Genomic DNA, 12,003 nt, shown 5'->3' with positions numbered 1-12,003 from the left:
AAGACGTTATTGAGGCGGAAAAAAGTGAGTTTTGCAACCACCTTCTGGAAGGATTTAGGACAAGCTGCTACAGAACACAATGGAAAACTATTCTGGCACATGGTGGCCAGGGGTCTAAAAAATTTCAAACCTGCGGTAGCAGGACAAATCCCAATGGAAGGGTGGGTGGAACACTTTGGCAATCTGTTCTCATCCTCAGATACAACCCAGTCGGCTCAAAGCGAACTGGAGGATGGTCTGCCCTTAGATGCACAGAATACCTGGCCCACAGTTACAGAAAGGGAAATTATGAGTCTCACCGGCCAACTAACTAGCGGAAGGGCCCCGGGAGGGGACATGTTGCCACCCAAAATTTTCCGCCTAAATCCATCCTGGTGGTGCCCAATTTTGGCAGCACTTTTCACATCAATCGATTTAACAGGTGCTCTCCCAAGAGGTTGGACATCTAGTGTGGTGGTCCCAATACATAAGAAAGGTAACGCTCAGGACCCTAACAATTACCGCCCGATAAGTTTGCTCGATCTTCCCGCCAAATTGTACGTGAGGCACCTATTGGAGAAATTAGAACAATGGGTTGAGGAGTTTCATATCCTCTCCCCATTACAAGCTGGCTTCTGTAAGGGTCATAGTACAATCGACCAGTGCTTTGTTCTGAATTACCCAATGCAAAAGTATGCAAATAATCCACCAAGGAAGTTGTATGTTGCTTTTGTAGACCTCTCCTCTGCTTTTGATTCCATAGATCAACAGAGGCTGTGGAATAAGTTGCAGGCTTTATCAATTGAGAAGCGCCTCCTCTCCCTTATACAGCGCCTATGCACCAATACAGACATTAAAATCCGGTATGGTATAGCAGGCTCCCTCTCTGATCCCATCTTGACCTCAAAAGGAGTCAAGCAAGGCTGTGTTTTGGCCCCGCTATTATTTAATCTTTATATTAATGATATAACTCAAAAACTCTATGCCCCTACTTTTCCCCCTCCCACAATTGGAAAGATGAAGGTTCCAGCCTTGCTTTATGCCGATGACATGGCCCTCATTTCACTAACTCAAGTGGGTATGAGGAGATTACTTACACAACTTGGAGGGTATTGCAAACAGGAGGGCCTAACTGTCAATTACAACAAGACTAAGGTTGTGGTATTTGCTAAGAGACACGTTCATTATAGATGGATCTTAGATGGACAAGTTATCGAGCAGACACGCTCTTTCAAATACCTGGGTCTTCACTTCTCGGAGAACACCCTGTGGCATGCCCACATCAAAGCAATTTCAACCTCTAGCAGTCGCCCCTTAGGCCCTATTAAAAAGCTGTCCTATACGAAGGGACACCACTTAGTTGAACCCACGGTAAAGGTCTATGTTGCCAAAATAATAGCACATCTTTTGTATGGTGCACCCATATGGGGTGCCTACTACAAAAATGAATTAGAACCTATACAGAATAACTGTTTACGCACACTCTCTTGGCAGTGGCACATAATATGCCTGGAGCACTATTAAGAACAGAAATAGGCATCCCCTCCCTGAGAGCTCGTGTACATAAATCTGTCATTCTTCATATGAAAAAGCTCTGCCAGATGCCTCAGCAACACCTGGCAAAAATTGGCTTTTTGGACCTACAGGATAGGGAGGGATGGGTGCATACTGGTAGAAGTTTGATGTCATCCTATTCACCTCTCTCAGTCACAACCTTACACGACCTACCTGTTCGCCAATCCGTGATATAATATTCAGTAATGATATTGGGATTGACCTTGAACAGGTTAGGAAATGTAAGTTGGCCATCTGGTATCCTAAGTTCAAGCAGGACCACAAAATGGCTTCATATCTCAAGGAATTAACCTTTTTCCCTGTCAGGCGAGTGTTTACGCAATTAAGACTTCAACAGATGCCTACGGAACTCCTGAAGGGGAGATATGGTAACTGTCCCGTAAATGAGCGTTTATGTTAGAAGCATATGCAGAGCAGGCCAAGTTGAGGACTTGGCTCATTATGTTCTTCACTGCCACTTTTATAAATCACCACAGACCAAATTCATCCTCCCCTTTCTAAATTTCCTTGAAGGCCACACGGAAGAGTTCAAAATCAGGTGGTTGCTGGCAGACACAGACAACTTTGTAAGCTACAGGATGGCCCTATTTGCCCTAGTAGCATTAAAGTTAAGGAGAGCTTTTGTGGCAGGTCTGGATTCTGACCTTGGGAAAAGTAGACAATAACACAAAGAGTATGGCATTGATTCAAGATAACGTGTTTTATTGCTGCTCTATTTTGCTTAATGTGCTAACTTATTCTACCATTTCAAAGGTTTTAATCAGATTAATGTTTTAAGGCAGCGGTTCTCAACCTGTGGGTCGGGACCCCTTTGGGGGTCGAACGACCCTTTCACAGGGGTCGCCTAAGACCATCGGAAAACACATATTTCCGATGGTCTTAGGAAACTGTATTGACTGAACTATGTCATGTATCATCTTTTGTATTATTAAAGCTATTGTTATGTATTATTTTCATTAGCAAACCATCCCATGACAATGGATCGTGTAGAAAAGAACGAAAATAATTTTATGGTTGGGGGTCACCACAACATGAGGAACTGTATTAAAGGGTCGTGGCATTAGGAAGGTTGAGAACCACTGTTTTAAGGTTTTATGATGTTGTGATGGCCATTGGCTATAAACACTAAAGAAATTAATGAATAGTAATGCACGTCAGGTCAGCCTTCTCATCCATGACTAAATCATGAATAAGTGCGGTCGTACTGCAGGCCGACCTGAGTTGAATAGCAGCACTGCAAAAAAGGAAGGCAGAGTGGATGAGCTACCAGGAACATGAGAGCTGGAGGAGGGTACGGGTAGAAGGGGAACCGTGGCCCATTCTACTTTGATATCCCGACCCCCTCCTCCTAGTTGGCATGGTGAGAATTTCTGCTGAGGTAAGAACTGCACCTCACATCTTGAGAAGCAACCTATGGCAAGGCAAGAAGTGCTCCGGAACTGCAGGCCAAGGAAACCATGAGGTGGTTCTCTGAGGGCTCATCTACACCAAGCAGATATTCCACTATGAAAGTGGTATGAAAGCAGTGTATAAAAGGCAGGAGCAACACTGCTGCTTTATAGTGGTATTGAAGTGCACTGACAACTGTTGGGGCCCATGACATATACCATATACTGCTTTCATACCACTTTCATAGTGTTATATCCTGCTTCGTGTAGATGCCTCATGGGTCCCAACAGTTGTCCGTGCACTTCATTACCGCCATAAAGCAGTGGTGTAGATCCTGCAGTGCACTTCAATATCACTATAAAGCAGTAGTGTGGCTCCTGCCTTTTATATACCGCTTTCATAGCGGAATATCCTGCTTGGTGTAGATGAGCCCAGTGTAGCGTCATCCTGGCCCCCATCTTTATGGTAGTGCTTTGGTGCTACGAGGCACCTTGTGCCTGCACTTGCGTTCCTTCCTGACATCTGCATGGAAGGAACACAAGTGTGAACTTTCCCTGTCCTTAAAAGTAAAAAACACACAAAACAACGGGGGGGGGGAGGAATGGGGCCAGATACAGCTGCACAGATACAGATAATAAAAATAAATAATAAAAATACAGATAATAAAAATAAATGGTGGGGGAAGAATGGGCAGCCAGAAGAAGCACGCAAGGAGAGGGGGCAGGGACTCAGGGCAAACCACCTCTCCTCTCCTCCCTCTGGATGCCTGTTCCTTCCCCTGCATTTCTTTTTCCTTTTATTATCTGTATCTGCGCAACTGCAGAGATACAGATATTCAAATTAAAAAAGGGGGGGGAGGAATGGCCCCGTTCCTCTCCTCCCCCATTTTTATTTTTTACTTTTACAGGCATGGGGCCACCCATGTTATAAATATTGTGGAATACGAACCAATTGAGCCAAATAATAAAAAAAACACATCCGGATGCAGGTTTTCAAAAGGAAAGTTTACTTCCACCTCAGGTACCAAAAATCTCTTTGTACAAAGGTCCTTCTCCCTTTGCAATGTAAGGGAAAAGGCCCGGAACAGAAGTTTACATTTCATTTTATACAGCGGGGGGGGGGGGGGGGGAAACATTGTATGCAAATAATTGTTTGCTTGCTCAGATCGTCACAGCTGATCCTCCTCTCTGTCTTCTTGACATGCCCAGATGTGTGAGAGACCCTATTGACTTTGCAAACTCCATTATCACATGATTCCCTTAGCAATTAATCCTGGGACCTTCCTGTCACGTATTCCGTTATCTTTAACTAATCCCTGTCCACCACTCCCTCCCTGGTTCTCCCCCCCCCTTCCCACCTCTTATTTCTCTCCCTGGTTTCCCACTGAGCTTTGGAAGGAAAGGAAATAAGAGGTGTGTGTGTGTGTGTCAAGCGCCTGGTGATTTAACCAGGGGCTAGGGCTCATCCTTACCCCTGAGTAAGCGACCTTACCCAAATAGGTAAGTGGGACTTTTCTCTCCTTCCTGGGAGTAGGGGTCTATTCTACTCATCTAAATCACTTAGAAATCACCCAAGGGTGGCATTTTGGGAAAGGGAGAAGGGAGTATTGGGAAATCAGTTATTTTTCCATAACACCCATGGCAACCAATCAGGGGGCGCCATGGGCTCAGCTGCCGAAAAATTCTTAACTGCATCTTAACTGTTTAAACTGCATCTATTGCTTTTAAATTACATATTGTTTTAACTTGGATTATGGTTTAATTTGTTTTTAACTGTGTATATTTATTGTTTTATACTGTATGTTTTTATCTGTACACCGCCCTGAGATCTTAGTGATATAGGGCAGGATATAAATATTTTAAATAAATAAATAAGTGCCTGACTTTTTTGGAGTGGAGTTTCCATGGTTTGCCCCCGGATGGCGGCTGTGTCATGTAGATGGCATGCCGCTATTGCGAATCCAGTCCGGGGCAAACCCTTCATGTAGACCTGCCCCAGGTCAGAGATGGCACATAGAATCATAGAATAGCAGAGTTGGAAGGGGCCTACAAGGCCATCGAGTCCAAACCCCTGCTCAATGCAGGAATCCACCCTAAAGCATCCCTGACAGAATAGAACATCTAGGGCTGAGAGTAACATGCACCAAGCCTTAAGCCTTATTCACTGTGGTTTAAGGTGTCTTCTGAACAGGCCTTACCAGCTCGTACTGCCTTGTCTCCTGACCCTGCCATGTGACTGAACCTCTGTGCTGTAGACCTTGGACTCCTGCTTGACTCCGCCACTGAGTTGTGTTGGTATCTGATGGCCTATCTGTGTGTTTGACGTGACCTGTTAATCTGACCACTCCTGTTTACACCTGAATTCATATATCTGACTGTTTCAAACTTTGCCTGTCATCTTGACCGCTTTGTCCTTCGCCTAAGCTCCCTTGAACTGAAACCTCTCTGCTGGAAATTGGCCTGGTTTATTACTCTTCCTTGTGATCAGCCCTTTCACTGAGACTGCTACAGCCAATGCAGGGCAAGGGCTATGTAAGTCACTTTAGGTTCTTTCTAAGATGGGGAAAAGGCGCGATAGAAATGTACTAATAATCATCATTCTCATAATAAATATAGCCCTGAAGCTACCACTGTCATTGTTGGATATACTGCAAAATGCCTGCTCGAATCAGGTAATCACAAGACCCTGTATACGTGTCACAGACGTGCCTAAGGTACTGGGCCGGGAGCATAGCCTCAAGTTCTGAGTGCAAACTCTGCCCAGCAACAGCGACATGGCGCTTAACCTGACTCTGAAGTAACCTCACATGATTGTGGCTCATCTCCTTTGTTTGTATGCTAATATAGTATTATTTATTTATTTATTTATTTATATAGCACCATCAATGTACATGGTGCTGTACAGAGTAAAACAGTAAATAGCAAGACCCTGCCGCATAGGCTTACATTCTAATAAAATCATAATAAAACAATAAGGAGGGGAAGAGAATGCAAACAGGCACAGGGTAGGGTAAACAGGCATAAGGAAATACCTTTAGATTGTTCCGGGCCAGACCCTGCAGGGCGTTAGCTTGTTAGTGTAGGGTGACCCTATGAAAAGGAGGACAGGGCTCCTGTATCTTTAACAGTAATGTAGAAAAGGGAATTTCAGCAGGTGTCAATTGAAGAGGGTGAAATTCCCTCTTCATCACAACAGTTAAAGCTACACTAGCTATGGTAGAGTGGCCAGATACAAAAGAGGGCAGGGCACCTGCAGCTTTAACTGTTGTGATGAAGAGAGAATTTCACCCTCTTCAATTGACACCTGCTGATATTCCCTTTTCTACATTACTGTTAAAGATACAGGAGCCCTGTCCTCCTTTTCATAGGGTCACCCTATGTTGGTGTCTTGCCTTTCTCGAGAAATAAAGCTGAGTTGCATCCGCCGAAGGTCTATGAGTCTGATTCTACTCTGAAGGACAAATTGAGCACGGTCCTCCAGGGGAACAAACCCCCTTGCCCCTGGGCAACATCATCACCAGTCCACCAGGGGAGTGGGAGACTTACATGCTACACTCCACAGCCTCTTCAGAGTCACAAAACTAGCTGCTCCTTGCCGCAGTAGCCAAGGAAACATAATCTGTAGCCCTGCCTATTCCAGACCCACTCAGCTGCCTCTCTGGGTTCTTCAGAATGCTGCCTGTTCATTTTACAGCTCCTTGAGCGACGGCCTCTGTGACATTTCCCACTTGACAAGCTCTTGCTGGCTTCTGATTGTTTTCCCAGCAAACACAGTCACCTGCCGCCAAGTCAGCCATTGCTTGCAACACAGCTCCACCCGAGAAAAGTTAATTATATGTATTTTAGGAGAAGGCTGTCTCCAGTGGATTGCTGGCCATTTGTGCCAAGATTCACCCCCACAATGGGGGTTGTATCCAATGATAGTCTAACCTAAGCCCCATTCATTTTTATGGGTTTACTCTAAGTAGGACTATCATTGGATGCAATCCAGTGTTTCTAACACTAAAGTTAGGGGCCAAAATAGACAAGGAGTAGGGAGACCCATAATTGGAGCGCCTGACGTTTCTGCTTTAACTTTAAAGTAATTGGGTGTATGTATGTGTGGGACCCACATACTCTTCAAACACTTAAGTACTCTTCAAATACTTAAAAGGTTGTTTTTAACTTTAAAGGTTGTCACACAAAGGAGGGCCAGGATCTCTTCTCGATCATCCCAGAGTGCAGGACACGGAATAATGGGCTCAAAGGAAGCCAGATTTCAGCTGGACATCAGGAAAAACTTCCTGACTGTTAGAGCAGTATGACAATGGAATCAGTTACCTAGGGAGGTTGTGGGCTCTCCCACGCTAGAGGCATTCAAGAGGCAGCTGGACAAACATCTGTCAGGGATGCTTTAGGGTGGATTCCTGCATTGAGCAGTGGGTTGGACTCGATGGCCTTGTAGGCTCCTTCCAACTCTGCTATTCTATGATTCTATGACCCCCGAATTGGACTGGATCCACTTGAATTTTGAACATTTAGCAACAAAAAACCTTTTGCTGTGCTATTTCCCAGATCTAAATTGCACCCCAAAGTTACAATTTGCCCCACTGAGGTAAATTAGGGTGACCATAGGAAAAGGAGAACAGGGCTCCTGTATCTTTAAACATTGTGTAGAGAAGGGGGTTTCAGCAGGTGTCATTTGTATACATGCACCACCTGGTGAAATTCCCTCTTCATCACAACAGTTAAAGCTGCAGGAGCCCTGCTCTCTTTTGTACAGACTCCGGCTGCAAAACGCAAATGATTGTGGCACTAGGTTGCAATCCAAATTTGGAAGTAAATTCCATTCAAGATAATAGTTCTTATTAATGAACAAACACGTTAAATTAAAGGAGAATGTTTTTCAGAGGTCACTTGGTGCAGCTCCCCCTGAAGGTTTGCAATCCGGCAATGAACATTTTTAGAAATTAAGTACTGATCACGGGTGGTCTGGAAGTATCGTCAGGGCCTCTGATTCCTTGGAAGGCAGAAAGCGTGCGTACAGGCCGAGGAGGCTGGTGGCTCCAACTTCGGTGGGGCTGAGAATCCATTCTGGGTTTCAGTCAGAATCGGCCAGAACTCTAGAGGAGCTGAATATCCAAGGTGCTAAATCCATTTTGGGGATAGGGTTCAGCTCTGCCCCCAAAATGGGGATAGAGGGACAGCTCCTTCAGAGTTCTCATTGCAAGCCAGAATGGATTCACAACTCCGCCGGAATCAGGGCCCCAGCCTCCACTGGTGGTTGGTTAATTTAAAAGGCAGACATTGAGGCTTTGGGGAAATGTTATTATTATTCATTATTATTTATTGCGTTTTTATACCGCCCAATAGCCGAAGCTCCCTGAGCGGTTCACAAAAACTAAAACAATGCTAAGGGAGAGAAAAACTGCCTTGGGCCCGGGCGCGCCTCAACCGCTTGCTCTTGCTTTACCATTGCGAAGTGCAGAGATGAATGAAGGGAGGGGGAGGGGTGAAGGTGAGAATAGAACGTTGCTACATTTGGTTGCCAGGGACGCCTGCGCGGTTGCCGGGACTGGGATGGGTGGGTACCTGGGGGGTGGGGAGGGGCGGGGGAGCATTTCCGGATCTGATGCGCGCCCTCTCCAGCACGAGAAGGGGAATAAACAAGCAGAGAAAAAGGGAGACGGGAGATCAGCTGGCGTATGGGGGCAGGGAAGCGGCCGGTGCGTTGATTCAGGCAAGATCCGATGGGCGTTGGGGGGAGATCAGTAGCGTACGAAGGGGTTCATTGCAAAGCGGAACATCCCGCTTCACCGAACTTTATCAATTAATGGGGTTGCAGCGGGGAAATTCGATTTAGGAGAGGCGAATTAGCCCACCATATGAACTGGGTCAGGGGAAGGGAATGGGCTGGATGTTAATGTGGAGTTGTCGGACTTTCTAAAACCGGATCATAATGCTTTTAGGCTGCTAAGGCCTACTGACGTGCAGCGGACGGTAAGGGGTCGTGTCGACTTCGGGTTGTATCCGGTGCTAGTCCTACTTACAACAGAGCTATTAAAATGAGTTAAGTTAGGCTCACATTGGATGCAATCTTCGTGATTTTCTGTTTTGTTTGTCTCCTTTGAAAGTAGCAGGTCTAGATCCGAGATAGCTCCTGCGCCTTTAAGATTTTCAACAGGGGGTGAAAATTCTCGACAAAGCTGCTCTGTTGGGAGAAGCCGCATCTGGTAAATTTCCCCCCTTTTATGTAGCTCTTAAAGAGATAGGAGCCTTAGACGCTGAACTTGACAGGTTTTTACACCCGGTGTTAACTTGTATATGACGGATTTGCAAGTGTGTGTGTGTGTGTGTGTGTGTGTTGGTGTGTATTATTTCCAGGGTAGGAAGGGTGAACTTCTTTATCCTACTGTAATTCCTTGCAAATTCTCGAAGCTAGAGATTTCCTGTTGAAAATGGGGGCCGGGGGGGGGGGGCTATGCAGCTTGATGAGGCCAATGAACAGAAGTGTTAAGGGAACAGTGGAGTGTATTGTTGCTCTCCCCCCTCCCCCCCCCCAAAAAATTCCAGCCATCGCAGAGTAATCCAAGTTTGTGCCCTCTGGAAGTGTTGGGACTACAACTCCCGGAATCCCCCTTTTGGCGGGCACCTGCTTGGGGAATGAGGCTGAACTTGCTGCTGTGGCTGTGCCTTTAAGAGCACATTGGTTTTAGAGCTTTTCCAGGCTGCGCATCAAGCTGTTGTGAAAAGCAGGCAACACAGCCTTCTTTTCTCCCCAGCCCATTGGTGACTCCACAGCTTGCCGTGGGGGGTGGGCGGGTGTTAGGAATGCTTTAGCAGTGTGTGAATGGCTCTTTGGAGGATGGCACTGTGGCAGAAAGGGCCGGATTTGCCTGATGTGATGCTTTACTAATTGAATGGGTTTTGGGGGTGGCTGATTTTGAGCGATTTTGGATTAGCAAAGGGAGGTGAGATGCCATGAGTATTTCAGCCAGGCCTGGTTAGTTACTGCTTTAGCCAGCAGCAGCAGCCTGTGACTGTAGAGTAGCATGATGGGAGTTGTAGTCCAGCACATCTGGAGGATGCCAAGTTGGAGAAGGCTGAGGTAGAGATTCTTTCCCCATATAATGTATTTGTTAATCTGTGGAGAGAAAGTAAGGCCTAGGTTAGCACCAGGGGTGTTGAACCTCTTTCAGCCCAAGGGCCCTAATTCAATTGGGCCACATTTCCCCAAGTGCTTCTCTGGTGGGTGGAGCCAAAGGGACAAGTCCTGGAAAATGTTGGTTCCTTTTATGGAAAACAGACTGTAAACTAGGCCCTGAATCACATGCAGCTTCACTCATACATTCCGCCTTCCCTCCCTTTGGGGCTTTCTTTCTCCATTATAGGACACTCCTGTAGTTCTGTACAGCCAAGGTTGGAGGTGGGTAAGAGAACAAGCATGTGAAACCATCCTCTTATTTTCTCCTAATGTACAAGGACAAGGTTGTAACCTGGCAATTCTAGATCGAAAAGTTTTTCTAAGCACTGTAGCTGAGTGGGGGACTGGCTTGCCTCAGCAATATTCCAGGCCTAGAATGGGCAGATTTCAGTTTTGTGGAATGGGGTCTTCTCTCTCTCTCTCTCTCTCTCTCTCTCTCTCTCTCTTTCTGTGAGTATGTGTGTGTGTCTGTGTTAAAAAAACACAAGTTCTTGAGGACCATCAGCTGGAGCCAAGTGTTTTTGTAGTGGCTCAGCGGAGCAGATATGAATTAACAAAGGATAAAAAATACCTTCCCTGGGGCACATAGCCCAGGAATTTCTTTGCATGACTGGAACTGAACTCTTGGCTTTCCCACATACAGATCCATCCCTGGCTTTGCCACCAACTTGTCTTTGTCTCAGTAGCCTCTGAGAGAGAGAGAGAGATTTGAGCTGCAATCCTATGCATGTTTAGATAGGGGGAAAAGGCCTACAACTCCCAGCATGCCACAGGGGCATGCTGGAAGTTGTAGGCCTTTTTTCCTATCTAAACATGCATAGGATTGCACCTTTAGTTGTTACTGTGAGTTATGTACGCCGCCTTGGGTTCCTTGAAGGAAAAATGGCGGGATATAAATGCAATAATAAAAAAATAAATAATTTAAAAAAACAATTAGAAGTCAGAAACCCTGGCTGATCATACTACATGTCTCCAGACTGGAGAACTTGTGGTATTCCAGATATTGTTTCACTCAAACTCCAATCAGCTCCAGGCGGCATGGCCAATGGTTAGGGATGATGGTGGTTGTAGTACAACAGCATTTGAGGGGCCAGGGTTTTCCCACCCCTGATCTTGATTTTTATTTTAACTTATGGATATACAAATGAAAATGTGCTGGCAATAAGAAGTAAGCTTCCAGGCTTTTGCCAAAAAGTGCAAAGATTCTGAGACGATTGACAGGCACTTGGAAATTTAGTTTTTAGTTCCTGTGTTGCAGCCTCTCCCAACCTGTCACCCTCATAGATGTGCCAGACTACAATTAACCAAACCCCCAGCCAGTGCCTGTGGAAGCTCAGTAGAGCCAAGGTTGAAAGTGGGTGATGGAAATTGTCTGGACTACAATTCTCAAAACCTTTAGCCAGTGCTTGGGGATGGCTGCTCTATCCCTGTCTGTTGAGGATGTTATTCAGCCAGCTTTCCCCCCCTGAGATTCCCGCATGCACTGTGCCTACACACACTTTCAAGTGTACCTTTGAAGCCATAAGGACTAGAAACTTGCTAAAGCTGAGTTCCTTGTCACTTTTCCTGTGTTGCCATAGCAGAATTGCAGCATATACATTGCCCTGTTGCAGTTGAAGATCTGCCTCTTTAGGGCCTTGAAAGGGGGGGGGGGCGTTGTTTTGTTTTTGCTTGGGCATTGCAGTGTGTGTTGGTGGTGCAGGATGAGGGAGGGAACAGAATGGAACATCTTTGTCTCCGCTCTTACCTTTCAACCAACAATGAACTAATCTTTAAAAAGTCACATTCATGTTGGTGGAGGATAAATGCAATTCTTTCCTCAGCTAATACCTCTGAAATATGTCTGGAATGCTGCATGTGTTGTGGTCGCAGGCGCCT

The 12,003-nt window shown here is 45.8% G+C and overlaps 1 protein-coding gene across 1 annotated transcript in view; it reads left to right on the top strand.

The window, feature by feature from the left end:
- The first annotated feature begins 8,622 nt into the window (after positions 1 to 8,622).
- PPT2 (palmitoyl-protein thioesterase 2) overlaps positions 8,623 to 12,003 on the top strand; it is a 42,424-nt gene continuing 39,043 nt past the window's right edge. The window contains exon 1 of the mRNA XM_063122384.1: positions 8,623 to 8,647. The gene's annotated coding sequence lies outside the window, so the exon portion shown is untranslated. The remainder of the gene's footprint in view (positions 8,648 to 12,003) is intronic.

The sequence above is a fragment of the Elgaria multicarinata genome, chromosome 3, assembly GCF_023053635.1.
Source record: "Elgaria multicarinata webbii isolate HBS135686 ecotype San Diego chromosome 3, rElgMul1.1.pri, whole genome shotgun sequence".
Classification (NCBI taxonomy): Eukaryota; Metazoa; Chordata; class Lepidosauria; order Squamata; family Anguidae; genus Elgaria; species Elgaria multicarinata.
The sequence above is the reverse complement of the archived record's forward strand: the minus strand, read 5'-3'. Positions and strand labels throughout refer to the sequence as shown.